Source organism: Camponotus vicinus, unplaced genomic scaffold (assembly GCF_025532165.1).
Source record: "Camponotus vicinus isolate PSW18456_S1 unplaced genomic scaffold, iyCamVici1.0 SCAF_10, whole genome shotgun sequence".
NCBI classification, from domain to species: domain Eukaryota; kingdom Metazoa; phylum Arthropoda; class Insecta; order Hymenoptera; family Formicidae; genus Camponotus; species Camponotus vicinus.
In genome coordinates this window covers 9,932,235-9,952,142 of record NW_028141946.1, presented here as the reverse complement: position 1 = coordinate 9,952,142, position 19,908 = coordinate 9,932,235, and the positions used below count along the sequence as shown (strand labels likewise).

Genomic DNA, 19,908 nt, shown 5'->3' with positions numbered 1-19,908 from the left:
ATATGAATCACATAAATTAAGAGAAAACAAAACAACAATATAAATAATGTAACTACATTAAATAAGAATTAACTAATATAAAACGTTCAATCTGCTTATGATATTATATCTAATTATTTTAATATTTACGACACATTAATGTTTATATTATTTTATATTATAGTTTATATTATTATATTATTTGTTATTTATTCCAATTCTTCATATCATTAATGATTTCTTATGGCTCAATCTTTTAATCTTCTACTATATCATCGCTCCTAATTCTGAAACAAAAAATTATAAATTAATACTTTTTATTTTTAAAATATTTTTACATTTATATATAGAGTATCCTCCAAATTATAAATTTTAATATTTAAATATCTTTTTTATAATTTGTTATAAACAAAAATTTTGCAAACAAACATTGTAAGATTTGGGATGTGTAAGAATATTATTGCATTAATCTTTGATTGAATAATCAAGATAAAATAAAAGTCAATTTCAATTCCGAATGTAATTTATTTCTACAGCATACCTTTCTTTATTTAATCCTTTTTTCTCTTCTTTTTCTATTATCTATTCTATCTTTTTTCCTCTTTCTTTCCCTTTTTTTTTCTTTTATTGATTGTTCGTGACTCTTCTTTTCTAATTCTTCGTTTTCTGTTAAAATATAATATGATAAAATAATAAAATTATGATAAAATATTTAATTATTCTCACTCTCTCTTATAAACAAAAATTTTGCAAACAAACATTGTAAAATTTGGGATGTGTAAGAATATTATTGCATTAATCTTTGATTGAATAATCAAGATAAAATAAAAGTCAGTTTCAATTCCGAATGTAATTTATTTCAACAGCATACCTTTCTTTATTCAATCCTTTTTTCTCTTCTTCTTTTTCTATTATCTATTCTATCTTTTTTTCTCTTTCTTTTCCTTTTTTTTCTTTTATTGATTGTTCTTGACTCTTCTTTTCTAATTCTTCGTTTTCTCTGTCAAACAAAATTGAAATAACATTTTATAACATTTGCATTTTGTCAAATAAACAACCATAAATCGTATAACAATTAAAAAAATATATAATAATTAAGTAACTTAATAAATTTATATTTATATTATATCTCTTATATCATTAAAATGAACATCGTATTACGCGCACAAATCATTAAAAATATCTTTATAATCGGGTGTAATGTAACGTAATGTAATATAATTGAAATGAATATATTCATGCATTTTATTAATAATTAATTTTTCTGTTAAAATATAATATGATAAAATAATAAAATTATGATAAAATATTTAATTATAATTATCTATTCTATATTTCTTCCTCTTCCTTTCTTTTTTTTCTGGTTTAATCCTGTTTAGTTCTTCTTGAATCTTCTTTTATAATCTTTCTCTAAATAAACAGTAATGGTAGAATTTTAAAATTTATGTGCGTAATGAAGATTTTCACACTCTCTCTCTCTCTCTCTCTCTCTCTCTCTCTCTCTCTCTCTCTCTCTCTCTCTCTCTCTCTCTCTCTCTCTCTCTCTCTCACACTCTCTCTCTCACACTCTCTCTCTCACACTCTCTCTCTCACACACACACACACACTCTCTCTCTCTCTCTCTCTCTCTCTCTCTCTCTCTCTCTCTCTCTCTCACACACACTCTCTCTCTCTCTCTCTCTCTCTCTCTCTTTTTCTCTATAAATTTAATAAGAACTTAATGAAATAAGAACTTAGAACTTCATAAATTTTACAGCTTATAGAAAACCAGAAATTTTAATATAATTTATTTATACATGTATACCTTTTTTATTCAATTCTTCTTTAACTATTATCTATTCTATATTTATTCCTCTTCCTTTCTTTTTTTTCTGTTTTAATCCTGTTTAGTTCTTCTTGAATCTTCTTTTATAATCTTTCTCTAAATAAAGAGTAATAGTAGAATTTTAAAATTTATGTGCGTAATGAAGATTTTCACACACTCTCTCTCTCTCTCTCTCTCTCTCTCTCTCTCTCTCACACTCTCTCTCTCTCTCACACACACACACACACTCTCTCTCTCTCTCTCTCTCTCTCTCTCTCTCTCTCTTTTTCTCTCTATAAATTTAATAAGAACTTAATGAAATAAGAACTTAGAACTTCATAAATTTTACAGCTTATAGAAAACCAGAAATTTTAATATAATTTATTTATACTTGTATACCTCTTTTATTCAATTCTTCTTTAACTATTATATATTCTATATTTCTTCCTCTTCCTTTCTTTTTTTTTCTGTTTTAATCCTGCTCAGATCTTCTTGAATCTTCTTTTATAATCTTTCTCTAAATAAACATTAATGGAATTTTCAAATTTATGTGCGTAATGAAGATTTTCACTCTCTCTCTCTCTCTCTCTCTCTCTCTCTCTCTCTCTCTCTCTCTCTCTCTCTCTCTCTCTCTCTCTCTCTCTCTCTCTCTCTCTCTCTCTCTCTCTCTCTCTCTCTCTCTCTCTCTCTCCCTCTCTCTCTCTCTCTCTCGTTTCCTCTCCCCCTTTAATATTTAATTATTCTCTCTCTCACACACACACACACACACTCTCTCTCTTTTTTTCTCTCTCTCGTTTCCTCTCCCCCTTTATACATTTTTTTCAAATAGCTATGTTATAATATACATACCTTAATCTATTTTTCTTCTTCTTTCTTCTCACACGAAATCTCAAAAAAACACAATAAACAGCCGCACATAAATATAATTTTATTTTTGAACAACTGTCAAACTGTTAACCCTCGAGATACCTGATGCTATGAATATAACGCACAACGCGAATCGAGACAGCCAATCAGCCTCACGGAAAAGAGGCTTCAAAACTTCGATAAAAACGAAATTCACCCAGGTAACACGCCTTTTTTCTTAAAGGATAACATGTTTACATTCTCGTGAATTACGAATGGATAGAGGAAGCGAGAAAGCCGATTGTGCGAGACTTCGGAACTCTTTGATGACAGGTTATCTCGCTCGCACTCTACTCGCGGTCTCGCTCTCGATTCTTGGCTCTGCTTATCTTTCCGAATTGTCCAACACAACTGTCAAGTGTGACAGAGAGAACAAGATCGCGAGTAGAGTGCGAGCGAGATAACCTGTCATCAAAGAGTTCCGAAGTCTCGCACAATCGGCTTTCTCGCTTCCTCTATCCATTCGTAATTCACGAGAATGTAAACATGTTATAAAATAAAAATTAAAACTTTTATTTTTTATTGTATCGGGTGGGAAATAATTTTAATGAATTAATGAGATTTTTGCGATTAAAATGATATCAAACACGACGTAAATCGGATAATTTTTAATTTGAGTCTCATAATAAAAATTTTAATTATATATTTAACTACATTTATTCGATTTATGTCGTGTTTGATGTTATTTTAATCGCAAAATTCTCATTATTCTACTAAAATTACTTTCAAACGAATGAAATGTGTATTTTATTTTCTATAATAAGATAATATACTCGTGAAATACTATAAAGATAAATGAAATCTCATGTAAGATATTTTAAAATCCTCGATATGGGGAACTTTTCGTTATCTATAATGATTTATGACTATTTAAATATCCATTAAAAATTAAAACTTTTATATACATATATATATATATATATATATATATATATATATTTATTTATTTATTTATTTATTTATTTATTTATTTATTTATTTGTTATAGTTTCACACTTGTCAGCGATAGGCTTGATAGCAAGCGAGATGAACATGAGAATATATAAGACGACTATGTAAGAGTGAGCGAAACAATAACAGGAACGAGCGAGACAATAATAGAAGCGAGCGAGACAGTAATCAAAGAGAGCGAGAGAAATAGTGTGCAAGGAAGACTCGATTCTCGAGTCCTCGTCGCGCGTGCTATTTCTATCTCGATCGCTCTTATTATCTTCTCGTTTGCTCACTCGCTTAACTCTTGTGTATACTTTTATATATATATTATATATAAAATTATATTGTTTTATATATATTAACAATTATACACACACACAAACACACACGCACGCGCGTGGACGCGCAATACATATAAATGTTGCGTACGCAAATAAAATACATTTTACTATATATAATGTATCATATATATCTGCATTAAAAGTTATTTTCACCTTTTTTATTACCTTTGCAATAAAAATATAAGCGTAAAAAGCAATATAAGTTTGTAACATAAGTAGGGATTAAATAGATCTTCATTTAAATGTTGTATAGCAACTCGATGGAAAGCATTCGGTCTTACATGCTATAAGATGCAGAATTCGGAGCCGAGTTTCTTAAGAATTTTTTTGTTTTATTTATTTAGGTCTATCGTATGATCGCACGCATTTGGAAAATGCAATTATATTATAAACAAAGAAAAAGATGTATAAAAATTATTTCTTTCATATTTATAATGTAGTAAAATTAATAGCTTTTTACTAGATTATAAAAATGAAAGAAATTTTTATACATCTTTTTCTTTGCTTATAATATTATGCTACAATTGCATTTTTCAAATACGTTTCGATCATATGATAGATTTAAATAAATAAAAAAAAAGAATTGTCGAAAAACTCGGATCCGAACTCCGCATCTCATAGCATAGTACATCATGTAAGACCGAACGCTTTCCGTCGAGCCACTACACAACATTTAAACTATGATTTATTTAATCGATACTTATGTTACATATTTATATTGCTTTTTACGCTCATATTTTTATTGCAAAGGTAATAAAAAAGGAGAAAGTAATTTTTAATGCAGACATTATGATATGTTATATAGTAAAATGTATTTTATTTACGTACGCAACATTTATATATATATATATATATATATATATATATATATATATATACAGGGTGAGCAATTTTAATTAACGCACGCAATTATTTCGGAAACAAAGCATTTTATAGAAAAATGTTTCAGACAAAAGTTTTATGGTTTCGAGGGAGCCATAAGGTGGTATCATTGGTTTGACCTTGAAGAGTTATTTGAAGGTTACATGAAGGTCATCTTCAATTTCTTAAATGGAACCTACTATTTGTCATTGCATATTCTTGTAGCTTATCTCGAGAGCTTTCCAAAACACTATAATTAAGTACCTTTTCGTTAAGTACTTTTTGAGTTATGAGGCTTGAAATAATTTCTTAATTTTACATAAACCGTAAAATATCTTGTAAAATATTCATTTTTCGATTATCTTACCTTAATACTTTTACGTACAAAATAATGAGAGGAATCAACTGGTGTAAAGAAAACACATAGTTGTTTTGAAGAAAAAATATATAATTTGCAATTAACAATTCCATATTTTTTCTTAAAAACAACTATATGTTTTCTTTACACCAATTGATTCCTCTCATTATTTTGTACATAAAAGTATTAAGATAAGATAATCGAAAAATGAATATTTTACAAGATATTTTACGGTTTATGTAAAATTAAGAAATTATTTCAAGCCTCATAACTCAAAAAGTACTTAACGAAAAAGTACTTAATTATAGTGTTTTGGAAAGCTCTCGAGATAAGCTACAAGAATGTGCAATGACAAATAGTAGGTTCCATTTAAGAAATTGAAGGTGACCTTCATGTGACCTTCAAATAACTCTTCAAGGTCAAACCAATGATACCATCTTATGGCCCCCTCGAAACCATAAAACTTTTGTCTGAAACATTTTTCTCTAAAATGCTTTGTTTCCGAAATAATTGCGTGCGTTAATTAAAATGGCTCACCCTGTATATATATATATATATATATATATATATATATATATATACACGCACGCGCGTATGTTGTGTGTGTGGATGTGTACACAATATATAATTGACATTAAAAATGTAATTTTAACAATTTAAAAATCTAATTGTAAATAAAAATAGATAATGAAACATAAAAAACTAAGAATTCTGTACACAGCAATTTATGCATTAATATAAACAATTTTATAAATGATATAAACATAAACATACACTTATTATGAAATTTATTATTAATTACTAATATTGCTATTATAAAAAGAACTGAATATGTCTCATATACTAAAGATAATTATATTTTTCAAAATAATCTCTTCTATGAAATAGTTTAAATAGTCTAAAATTTATATACTTGCATATTATTTATTGATAATGCATAGTATTATTTTAGTTAAAAAAAATGAAAAACATTTTTATTTAATATAATATATGCTAAAATTTAAAAAATAAGAAATTTACTATTTAACATATGTGTATATATTAAAAAGATATATATCTAAAAACAAATATACAATATATCTAAAATAAATGAAAATTTATGCAATTACAAAAGATCATATGAACAGAAAGTATGTGATTAACACAAAAGAAAAAAATAATGGAACTTACCGTGAAATAAAAAAGAGCATTCTTAGCATAGATAAGAGATTTAAAAAAAATATATATTATATATAATATAAAATTTATAAGTAAAAAAGATTAAAATATGTTTAGTTATTTATATTTATTATATTTTATATTTTATTATATTTTTTATAGTTTTTTATATTCAGTTTTGCGTATACTAATTTATATAAATGTTACGTACATACATATATAATTTCTAGGAAACAAATACAATGAAAGGGATATATTTGGAAATGTTGGATTAAAAAAAATAATACTAGTACCCTATTTCATTAATAAAATATTAATGTTTTTATGTTATATATTATTTATTTTTAAATTTTAACTTAAAATTTAAAAAATAAATTTGAAAATAATAAGAAATATTTTATTCGCAAAATCGGATACCAGTTTCATTTAAAATATATTGAAATATGTTTATTTGTAAAAAAATGTTTCTTTTGTCATAATAAGTTAATAAATTTTATTTTAAAATTAGGATTTTTAAATCTTATAATTTCAAGATAAAATTTATAACTACTCTTTGCTTTTTCAATTTTTATTTCATTTCATTTTAAAGGCATGTCTTCGTAATGAAAACATGACTTCTTCAAGATGAAGGTTGAAATAAAAATTGTTATCTTAGGTGCAATGTCAATTTTGTAATGAAATAATAATCTTAAAAGTATCATAATATAAAAATATATCCCAAATACATATACATACAAATTATTTTTTTTTAGACAGATTATAATTTTTTAGAAGTGCTTAGAAATTTTCAAAAAATTATTTAATTTTAAAAAGAGAATAATGTTAAGAAAATAATCTATAAATTTAATTTAACATAGAACGCATATTTAACAAATTCTAAAATTGGAGGTTCATAATTAAGACTTATGTACGTTTTGATATTTTTGTTGGCGTTAATCAGTATAAGACGCAAATGTCACAATCACAGTTGAAATAATTGCATAAATCTGAAACTAGCAGATCTTATCACGGATAAATCTATACAATATAGATTTCTTTAATAAATTAATATTATATATTATATCAATTATAATATCCTTGAAAAATTAATTATTTTTTTTGACGTCTCTTTTTCCCATTTATATATTGTTAAAAATTTTTATATTCAATAAAATTTAGTTATATTAATATATTGTGACGTCTTATTATATATATATACTTTGATATATTACATATTTCTCTCTCTCTCTCTCTCTCTCTCTCTCTCTCTCTCTCTCTCTCTCTCTCTCTCTCTCTCTCTCTCTCACGGTATTCTTGTATATTTTTTTGTTTTTATACGTTGTACTTATAATTATTATAATTACATATTTCTATTCTTTGTTCATTTGTATTTATATTTATCATTTATTTATATTATTATAATTATTGAATACCGTGTGCTAACATTTACATACATATATCATACATTGTATATATCATATGTTTATTACATTATTATGTTATATATCATATCATGTGTACTTTCTTAACTCGTTACTATATGTATCTTATATGTCATTAGTAATAAGAAAATACATGATTTTACAATTTCTTAACATGATATTAAAATTTCTTTCTATTCCGTGATGAAATCTGCTAGTTTACGATTTATACAATTATTTCAATTGTGATGTGACCTTTTAGGAAATTGAAAAATTCATGCTTCTTTGTCTCATTACTAGAAAATAATACTCACTGCACAGAGCAATATAATTTTTGATAATAAATCCAATATTATGATGCAATGGTGCAGTAAATATTTTTTCTTACACAATGACAAAATTGTAAGATACATATAATGAAGAAAAAAAGAAAGTACTAAAGAAAAGAACAAAATAGTAAAGAAAAAAAGAAAATACTTATATTTGAATATATTGTTTTATTTAAATAATGCTTTCTATGCGTTCTATGTTGTTTTATTTATTGTTACTTTTTAATTTGCATTTTTTAGCTTACCTTTTTGCTTACCTTTCTTTATAAAAATATTTATTGTTATTTTCCATTTTTACTTTTTCCTTTTTGCTTCATTCTTTTGCTCCTTATCATATTTTTTCTTTATTATATTTTTCCTCCTTTTTTGTAATATAATAATGCTAAAAATGTATTCTAATATACTTTTACTTGCTTAAAAACTTTTTAACTTTTCTGTGGGAAGATATATTAGATATTTTTGCTGCAAGATTGTTATATCTTGTGCGGGAATACAACTTTACAGTAATCATATATTTTAACGTTTGTATTCGATAATCATAACATTCTTCATTTTTATCTAACCACTTTGGATATGTTTTACTCGTTGCATATATACATTCAGTCATAATTTTTTTCAAGAATCTGTGTAGATGCCCAATGATATTGCCACGTACGATTAAATGCTAACAATTGCAATTTCATAATATTAGTAAATAGAGTTGTTGGACGCACTAATTTTGTCACTGTTGGAGCATCTTCATCTTTATTTGGATATTCACGAAATTCTATATATTTTTCATTTGCAGTTGATTCATCCATTGGAGTTTTCATCATATCGTTACGACAGTGCTCACAGTTGCTTTTTGCAATACTTTGTCGCGCCACAAATCCAGCAAAATATGCGATAGCATTTTCATCATAATTGCTGTCAAATGAATTTATATTTTCAATTTCTTCGATATCACATTCTTTAAGAAGAATATCTACATCTTCAGTAAACAATTCGTTTTCAGGTTCATCATATTCTATAACGGTATTGCTCATAGTATTTTCTATCCTTTTAACGAGTCGACTTGGTTGATTTATCAGAGTTTCAGTTTCTGAGCATTGAACATTTCCTTTATCGCTAGTTTGAATGTATCCTGTGGAAAGTACATGTCTAATAGACAATCGGATCATTCTTGCGGTTGGATTAGGATTAAATCCTCCGCGTTGTCTCAGTTTTGAAAATAAATGTTCTACTGAATCTTGATTACATAATGTTGCAAGTTCAAATCCTTCATATTGATTTGAAAGCTTTTTAAAAGTTTCAAGAATCGCTGTTATGGTTAAAATAAAGCCTTTAAAACAAGGAATTTTACTTATTATTTCTGCTGACTTAGACCATTTTGAGCACCATTTGATAAAATCTCTTAATAGATTTTCAATATCTGAATTTTTGGAAGATAATGGTCTTTTACCACCAAATGAAATATTAAGACTATAACTATTGCACGCATCAATAATATTATTTAAGCGCTCTGCAAAATCAGCTGTCGCTTGCCATGTATTTGTATTTAATTCTTTTTCATGGCCGGCTGTTCTTATCGCAGCTGCAAAAGTATGGCTGAATATCTGAAATGCTCTTTTCACATTCATTGATTCGAAAGTATTTGGACGAATATGTGCTTCTGTTATATGAGATAATAAATTTGAACCTCCTTTTGTGGCATTATCGATAGACCATGTCATTTCGAAATCCGAATATGACGCGATAACTTTTCCATCGCAGTAAATGTTTCCATGTGTTCTGAGGAAACTTGCTAATTTTTTAACTAAATGCGGGAAATCGAACGATGCGTTATATTTTTCCCCATTATGTATAAAGTATGGATTTTCTGGGTTAATACCGAGTTGAGTGTAAGCACTTTGATTACATGTACCTTGATCACATGTAACAAGTTGCACATCAGCACCCGTTTCGTTCAATCTATCTAGACATTCTTTCAATAATATTATTATTTCCTCTGCTTTCAAGCATTTCCCTGGAAGGAAATATGCTAAAGGCTGTCGCCATGCATGACGTGCATTTAAGCTATCTAGACAAAACACAAATATGCATTTAGCTCTTTCAGATTTTCTTCCTAGAGGTCCAAGATCAACAAGGCCTTCTACTTCATCTAATTTTAGCGAATATTCTTCGTAAGCTTTTATAGCCATTTCATCCCATTTTAAAGCACACACTCTTTCCTCCATTGGTAAGTGAGAAATCTTTTCTTTTAATTTTTCAAATATAAAATTACAAAATCCTGGCCGTATATCATATTCTTCCAGCCATCTTCTAATAGTTCGTTGTCCTGGGAAATTGCAACCTGCTTTTCTTAAACGGTGAAAAGCAGCAGCTGAATAATAGTACAATTGTCTTGAAAGATTTTTTTCTTCTTCGGTGTATGCTGCGTGAGGTGTATGTAGTTGCAATTTTATCATTGCTTTCGCAACAGGATGCAAATCTTGTTCATCTATTATTTTTTTTAATATTTGCTTTTTATTTTTCGACTTTTTACCCATTCGTGGAATACGACGTAAACGATATTTTAAATCATTGATTTGCCTTCGTAATTTTGTATTTTCGGATTTTAAAGATTTAATTTGCTTGCATAAATTACTTATTATTGTTTTATTATTATCATTACGTTTTGTTTTTTTATTACACAAAAGAGGTGTAGAGTTAGGTTCAATAGAAGGTTCAATATTCATCCATTCCATTGTATCTTCTTCTTCCGTGAAAGAATCAAAATGTAAATGTGCTGATTGATAACATCATATTGGACGTTCTTCTATAACTAGTTGCTCATTTATTATTTCATTATTTTCATTATTAGGTGCAAATGACACTGATGAAGTATTCTCCCTCATAGATATTTCTTTTGTATTTATTTCTTTTTTATCTGAAATGCTTGTTCCTTTTTCATGATTTTTTTTCTTTCATTATTTAATTCATTGTCTTCATTAAAGGGAATTGGTATGGCGGTACGTTTTAATCCTTTATTATTTGTAAATGCTTCTTGAGAAAAGTGGTCTTCACACAATCCTGCACGTCGAAGAGAATTAGAAGACCATTTTTCCAATTTTGTATTTCCTATAATAAAAAGGAAATAAAATATTTAAAAATTATACTTATATAGTATACAGGGTGTTTCAGAGCGACCGTATCAGCAGTTTTTTGAGGAAGTAACGTAATTTCAAGCTTCGTAACTCGGAAAGTATTTAATGAAAAATAACTTCATTATAGTGTTTTGGAAAGCTCTCGAGGTAAGCTACAAGAATATGTAATGAAAAATAGCGAGTTCCATTTAAAAAATTCAACGTGATTTTTATGTGATCTTGACGATGCTATTCAAGGTCATACTAATATTATTATATAATGCGCCACTTATATCCCTACAACTTTTGTATGAAACATTTTTCACAAAAATGCGTTGTTTCCTCCAAAAATTGCTGATACGATTGCTCTGAAACACCCTGTATATTCAATCGAGTATATTACTAGTGTATATAATTTTAAAATATTACTATATATGTTTATTAACAATAATAATAAAAAGTTATAAATTAGACTTTACATGATTAAAAAATAATAAATAAATTATTCAGTGTATTAAAAATATAACTAACTATATTAATATTTAATTTCATAATTATGACATTATATTATTTATACATAAAGTATAAAAACATTATATTACTCTTTATTGATATCCAAGAATAATTTGTTAATATTATCTATCGTTTTGAAATTATTCTTTTATTAAATAATGTTAGAAATTGTGTGTGCGTCTTTATTTTAAATAATAAAAAAATTAAAATTAAAATTTATTTCGTAGAATAAAAATGATTTTTCTCTAGACTTTATTTGTCATAATATGCGATGAATGTTAATGCGTTCTGTTATGGCGAATAACAGAAAGCGATAATAAATGCATAAAAAGAAAACAAAGAATAAAGAAAACAAAACAATTGTGTATATGTGTGTATATACAGGAGAGAAAGATATGTATATATATATATATATATATATATATATATATATATATCACCTCTATTATATATACATATTATAATAATGGAAGTTGTACGATATCCAGAGAGCCATAATATACTACTAATAATTTTTTGTAAGTGAAGGCATTTATGAGATTTTAAGATCATTACTTTTTTAAACGAAATTATCATAATTTTCTTATATAAAATATATGAATCTTATATAAATCAACTCTTTGTTACATTTGATGTAAAAAATTGTTAGAGTAGAATAATAAATAAAAAGTAGAATAATGAAAAGAAAAATGAATAGTTGAGATTTTCTATGCTTCATTTTGACATCTCTAGAAAAAAATATAAAATATTTCGTAATATATTCATTTTTGATATCCTTATCTTAATAATTTTCTACATAGAGTAAAAGATAAATCGATTGGATAACATACTTTTGTTATTAAGAATAAATTTGCAATTTGCAATATGCAGTATGTAATTTGCAATATGTAACTGCATTCTTTTTTTAAACAATTACTATATAGGTTCTTCAAATAGGATATCGCAATTTATTTAAGACATCACAAATTACAGTCTGTTTAATAAGAGTGTGGCCGATATAATTTTTAAACCAATAATTTTATTACAAAAAAATGAAAACCATTACATACTATACTGTACTACTCAATCAGTACTATGACGCTTTTGTATTAATAAATCGTCCAATCACCACTATTAACTTCTTCAAAAGGATAATGATCAAAATTTTTAAAATTATTTTTATCTAAAATGAGAGGAAGAAAATAATGTCCAAACTTATAATTAGACTAGTATCATCACAAGCGTATCTAATTGAAAGATGAAATGAGAAGATGAAATTACGTGGAAAAAATATATGATGAAACAATTATCTCCACAGATTTCGATATGGCAATCTTCACTATTAGAGCTTTAAAATTGGTGGAAAATATGCCTCGAAGATGTGCAATAATTGACAATGATGGTGTAGAGGTATACTAATAGGGATAAGAATGGAAATGTGTATATAAATAAAAATATTAATATTGAAATGAGTTTTCTTTATTATTATATTATATGTAACTATTTGTTATAAAAATAATTTATTATTAATTATTGTTATTTTTAAAATGTTATATCTTGTTAGAGTTAAAATATATGTTAAAATGTATTAATTGTAAAAATATAAGTGATACGCCCCCCTGCCTCCTCTGCTTCGTCCCCATCTTCCTCGCCCTCCTCTTCCTCGTCCTCCTCTTCCTCGTCCTCCTCTTCCTCGTCCTCCTCTTCCTCGCATTCCTCTTCCCCTCGTCAAACCTCTTACGGCCGTTTCGATGGCCGTACTTATTAAAGTATTTAATTCTTCTTTCTGAAACGTAAAATAAATTAAATTAAGATAAATTATGTTAAAATAAAATGTTAAGATAAGAAATACATATATATAATTTGCAACGTATTAATATAAATATAAATCATTTTTTGATGCTATTAATAGAAACAATGGCTATTTACAATATAATACTGATAGATAATATAATACTGATAATATAATACTGATAGAAAGCTATTGCTTGCAATGTAAGAAAAGATTATGTTAAATAATTTTTATTTATTATATATACTTTAAGGATATCTGTAAAATGTTCATGCAAAATATTATATAAAAAAAAGCGTATATCATAAGTACTAGGTGCCACATTTTATAATAATGCAACAATTATCTTTATGAACTGTTGTATTTAAAATAGCACATAAAATTTTTTTATATTAAAAATGTATCTCTAATAAATGTATGTAATATAAATCTAATTAATATATCTAAAAATATATTTAATAAGATATTATTATATTGATATTATTATATATTATATTGATTATCGATAATATTAGTAGTACTTAATGTGATACACTTTTTTCACATTTTACATGAAAATTTTACATTACACATATTCTTAAAGATTAATATTATCACTGATTATTAATCTTATTTTTTTTCATGTAATAATACAATTTTTAAATTTCGTAATAAAACTATTAAATTAAAAAGATAAATATTTGCAACAATTTGAGAAAACAAACATTTTTATATGATAAAAAGAAAAATAAATATTTTATCAATTGATATATGAAAAAATCAGACTATTGAACTGCATGATTGGAAAATGAATTTTTCATATTTTTTAAATAATTGCACCTTCAATTAATTGTATTTTCAATATTAATAATCTATTAATAATCTAATTAATAATCTATAAATAATAAATGCGAAATAAAACTGTAATTAATTAAATATTTTATAAAATTTGATAATACTTACATTTAATGTTATCGAAATTGACGATGTTGTGGTGTCGGCGTCTTCACCATTGACGTCGTCACTGGTGCGGCCGTCGTCGACGTCGTCATCGTTGCCGCCGTCGTCGACGTTGTCACGATAGTGGCCGGCGTCGTCACCGTCGTCGACATCGTCATCGTCGTCGACATTATCGTCGTCGTCGGCATCGTCACCGTCACAGACATGTTTTTTTCCTAAAAAAATTGATTAAAAATTATACATTATAAAAATTAAAAACTTGTGAAAAATAATACAAATATAATTTAGTCACTAATAAAGGTCAAAATGAGATAGATTAAAAGCAAGAAATTTCGACATGTTCAAAGCTCTATTCACCGATATAATTAATTATAAAAGAGATACGCTGGATTTATTTATTTCAATAGATGACACGATTAATGTAAATATTCGAGTTTGAAGCACTTTAATAAAAAAACGATGTTAAAAAATATTCTATATTACTCAATCTCACGTCATCTCATTCCTTTTAACAAATTGAAACAATTAAAACTGTAAAGAACCGTATTATTTCGACAATATAATCTCGATCCAAAATTTGTCGCAAAATGATCATGCATTCATTTTGTACCGAACTTTGAGTCGCGAGTATTTTGATACTATGAGACTTAAGGTTCATTAAATGTTTATATTCACAATAATATTATATTCACAATAATGTGAATATAACATTATTGTAAAGATATACTGCATTTAATGATATCGATGCAAGTAATTTTTTTGTACTTACCATTGCGACCGTCCCGCTCTCGTATCCTGAATAAACTGACTCGTGTTACGTGTTACGCAGGTTAGTTACACTTTATGCTGTACCACGCTTGCCGATGCCCCCATCCCTCGCACACGCAATCCAAGCAACGGAGCGCCAAAAAGCGAGCGATAAGCCGATCAAATGATAACATATCGAAACATTTCGAATACTACTCGAACACACTTTTTATCCTCAATTTAACAGTAAATAAAATTTTATGAGAATAGACTATAAAATAGCATAAATTATATATATTATTATACATATAATGTGCATTATATATAATGATATATTATTTCTTTATATTAATAACACACACATGCATACACGTATTAGAAAAAATTATATCATAACATTAAATATAAAAATTAATAAATATAAGACTCGAAATATCAAATTAACAAAACAGTTATAATGGCAATACGAGTCTAGTGTCGATGTTATAACACATTTATTTATATTACAATCAAATAAATATTGATATTAAAGCATACAAAGAGAGGATAACGAACGTTTCGACCCTATTTTTGGGTCATCTTCAGCGCGAAAGTATATAATAAAAGATAATATAATAACAAAGTGTTTTATATCGGAGTCTGTTACAAAGGGTGCTGTTTAAAGCGATAATAAATGTCTCGGTATCTCATTATCTTGACGATGCCTACGTAAAAACAAAGGACAAAAGTAAAATAAGTTAAATAAATAATGTAATTAATATGAACAAAGAAAGAAAAAGTACTAAATTAAACATGAAATTATGAGATTGAAATGTTAATTTATTAAAAATGATCTAAAGAAATAAATAAATAAGTTATAAATAAGTTAAATAAATAATATGACTAATATGAACATAGAAAGAAAAAAGTACTAAGAATTACATGAAAATTACGAGATTGAAATTATTTTAATGTCAATTTATTAAAAATGATCTAAATAAACTGAACATATAGTCAAGAAATAAAAATTAAAAGGTTAAAAAGATAAGAAGTTAGCCTCCTCGGCGCGTCATTATCTTCGATGCCTGGAAGTAAGTCTTATTTCCGTAGTTTTAACTTCTTATCTTTTTAACCTTTTAATTTTTATTTCTTGACTATATGTTCAGTTTATTTAGATCATTTTTAATAAATTGACATTAAAATAATTTCAATCTCGTAATTTTCATGTAATTCTTAGTACTTTTTTCTTTCTATGTTCATATTAGTCATATTATTTATTTAACTTATTTATAACTTATTTATTTATTTCTTTAGATCATTTTTAATAAATTAACATTTCAATCTCATAATTTCATGTTTAATTTAGTACTTTTTCTTTCTTTGTTCATATTAATTACATTATTTATTTAACTTATTTTACTTTTGTCCTTTGTTTTTACGTAGGCATCGTCAAGATAATGAGATACCGAGACATTTATTATCGCTTTAAACAGCACCCTTTGTAACAGACTCCGATATAAAACACTTTGTTATTATATTATCTTTTATTATATACTTTCGCGCTGAAGATGACCCAAAAATAGGGTCGAAACGTTCGTTATCCTCTCTTTGTATGCTTTAATATCAATATTTATTTGATTGTAATATAAATAAATGTGTTATAACATCGACACTAGACTCGTATTGCCATTATAACTGTTTTGTTAATTAAATATAAAGCAATAATATAAAAACTGTAAAATAATATATATACAATATTCCATATTTTACTATATCTCTCTCCAATGCTCCTTAGCAATTGTATTATATAAGAAATACAAATAGAAAATACAATATAGATTATTTATGTATTATATAAAAACTTACCACTGTTGCGTATCCACAAATCATGTCTTTCATCTGTCTTTAATGGAAATCTATACAATCGTTTTTCATGAGATCTTAAATTTGTGCAATCTTTATACACGCACTTATCGTAAAAATTACTAACATGACACTGATTTGACATTGTTTCTATGTTTCTTTGTATCTTTTTATATTAAAGTCTAAAAGCACTGCACACACGCCAAACACGATATATTTCGAATAGAAATATAAAAATCTATATGCAAAATAATTGCGTGTAAATTCTTGCTCAATAAACACAAACAAAAAACCGCTTTCTGTCGAGTGTACTGATATCGCGAGATTGCGTCAAGATGATACACGTTCCGAACGTACACTGATTAGCAATAAGTCGAATTCTTTTGTTCTATCCCGTCACAGTACCATAGCTATAAAAAATTTCTTGAGACCAGAGATGAATGTGCGCGTATATGAGCATTATTACGTTGCGCTAATATTTTGACGTAACAAGATATTTATCGAAAATTTTAGCCATTGAATCAATAATACATACATACACACACACACACACACACACACACACACACACACACACACATGAAGATATAATTATACGAACAATTATAATATAATATTATCATAGCATTTTTTTAATAACAAAATACATAATAATATGTCCAACTTTTGCAGCAGTGAGGATATGATACGCGTGGAAATATCAAATATGCATAAATATATGTTGCTATATAAAGCGACAAAGAGAAACCGTTTGAAAAAATACATTAATAGAAATCACAAAGTAATCAAATCTTAAATACTTATGTTTAAATATGTCTAAACGTACATATAAAAAAAGATATCAAAAAATAAAACTAATACAAAAAATTATTTGATTTATCATTTATAACTTTTTATAAACTTTACTCTAAAAATATAGAGAATTTTAAAAACAATCACATATTCCAAATGCGTGCGATCATACGATAGATTTAAATAAATAAAAAAAAAATTATCGAGAAACTCGGATCCGAGCTCTGCGTCTATACATGTAAGACCGAACGTTTTCCATTAAGCCACTACATAACATTGAAATCAAGATTTATTTAATCGCTACTTATGTTACATATTTATGTTACATATTTATGTTACATATTTATATTATTTTTTACACTTATATTTTTGCAAAGATAATAAGAAAAGGAGAAAATAGTTTGTAATACAGATATATGATACATTATAGAGTAAAATGTATTTTATTTATGTACGCAACATTTAACAAAGATAACTATAAAAATATACGATATAAATTATTTTATCTTAAAATAATTATGTTTCTTTCCGAAATCGTTTTATCGAAGTTTACTTTAAATGTAATTAAAACATTAACTTATGATACATTTATATATGGGACATAATCGTCATCCACAATTATGGACGTAGCACGGACACACACCAAACACGGTGTTTTATCGTGCTATCGAAAGTGGACGTGGCCTTGTAGTTCCAAGCGGCTGTAAAATGGATGTAGAGGCGCTGCTGTACGAGACCGAAAAGCTATCGTAAGGAAAACGGCCGGATGGCCGCTCTCAGGCTTCTCTCTGTTAAAGACGTAATAGTACTAACGGACGACACGCAACGTAACGCGATGTTATGAACACCATCTACCGATATAGATAAAAGTAATACAAAAGAAACTAATACAGTAACTCTTATACAGAATATATATAGAACAGAAACGCAATGAAATATATTCTATAATAAAAAAAAGTAAAACTAAGTATAATTATAACATATATTAATAATATTCTTATCCCTTCGGTATCAGTCGATCATAACCTTGATACTCTAAAGGAAGTTCTTTTATTGCTCAAACGCTATAATTTACAGTTAAATTTTCAGAAATGTTGTTTTCTAAGAACGACTATTGAATATTTATATAATTTCCCCTTCAGGGATTAAGTTCCAGACATGTTGACGCGGTTAATAAATTCCCGTAACCTAAAAAAGTAGTTGAAGTTCAAAGGTTTCTTGGTTTAACCAATTATTTTAGAAAATTCATTAAAGATTATGCGGTCAAGGCCAGACCTTTGAATAATCTTTTACGAAAGTCTGTCTTCAACCTTGATGAAAGTTGTCAGCGAGCTTTTCAGTTACTTAAGAAAGAATTAATTGCTTATCCCATTTTACGTTTATATAAAACTTTACGTTTTAGTTACTTAAGAAAGAATTAATTGCTTATCCCATTTTACGTTTATATAAAACGTAAAGTTTTATATAAACGTAAAATGGGATAAGCAATTAATTCTTTCTTAAGTAACTGAAAAGATAGGGATGTATGTGGGAGGAGATCGGACGTGTCTTTACGCCCATTTGATCAACGAGCGACAGAATCCATCCGTGGCAACGGCATTGACGCATATCCTGTGGAGAAAGCATTCACACACTTTTCAGCCTAACGAATAATTGCTAGAAAACAATATTCGCAGACTAGAAAAATATGTAAGGCGCAAGTGGCTGGATCGGGAATCGAACCAGAGTCTTTCGCTTTCCGGGCAACTGCTCTAGACCACTGAGCTATCCAGACCTCACACCTAATGCTGCTTTTTAACACAGTGATATGCGACTCCAGAGCGATGTTGGTATCTCACTCGATGGATGCAATGCCGATTGGAGGATCCCTGAAAGGTCGCTCGCTGACCAAATAAGTGCCGGTGGAAATATTCGCGTTTTAAAATATAATTATTATTTTATAGTATTTATTATAATTGATTTTAAAATATAATTAAAATATAATTATTACTTTTATATATTCGATAATTATAAATTATTCCATCATTGATATTCTTCATATTCAATTTTTCATTTATTGTAATTTAGAAATTTTACTACGCACTTACATCGACACGCTATGATATCGCGGATGGCACGCTCAAGCTATTAT

At 26.9% G+C, this 19,908-nt stretch overlaps 2 long non-coding RNA genes and 1 pseudogene across 2 annotated transcripts; all 3 read right to left on the bottom strand.

Annotated features, from left to right (window-relative positions):
* Nucleotides 1-1,812: 1,812 nt before the first annotated feature.
* LOC145960939 (uncharacterized) lies at nucleotides 1,813-3,116 on the bottom strand. Its single transcript, XR_014435499.1, has 3 exons — nucleotides 2,633-3,116; nucleotides 2,183-2,300; nucleotides 1,813-1,900 (listed from the first exon to the last, which is right to left on the bottom strand). It is a non-coding gene; the product is annotated as an uncharacterized LOC145960939 (long non-coding RNA).
* Nucleotides 3,117-8,475: 5,359 nt separating this feature from the next.
* LOC145959982 (uncharacterized) lies at nucleotides 8,476-9,229 on the bottom strand (annotated as a pseudogene).
* A 3,998-nt stretch (nucleotides 9,230-13,227) lies between these two features.
* Nucleotides 13,228-15,241, bottom strand: LOC145961138 (uncharacterized). Its single transcript, XR_014435568.1, has 3 exons — nucleotides 15,166-15,241; nucleotides 14,400-14,611; nucleotides 13,228-13,451 (listed from the first exon to the last, which is right to left on the bottom strand). It is a non-coding gene; the product is annotated as an uncharacterized LOC145961138 (long non-coding RNA).
* Between the last annotated feature and the right edge of the window lie 4,667 nt (nucleotides 15,242-19,908).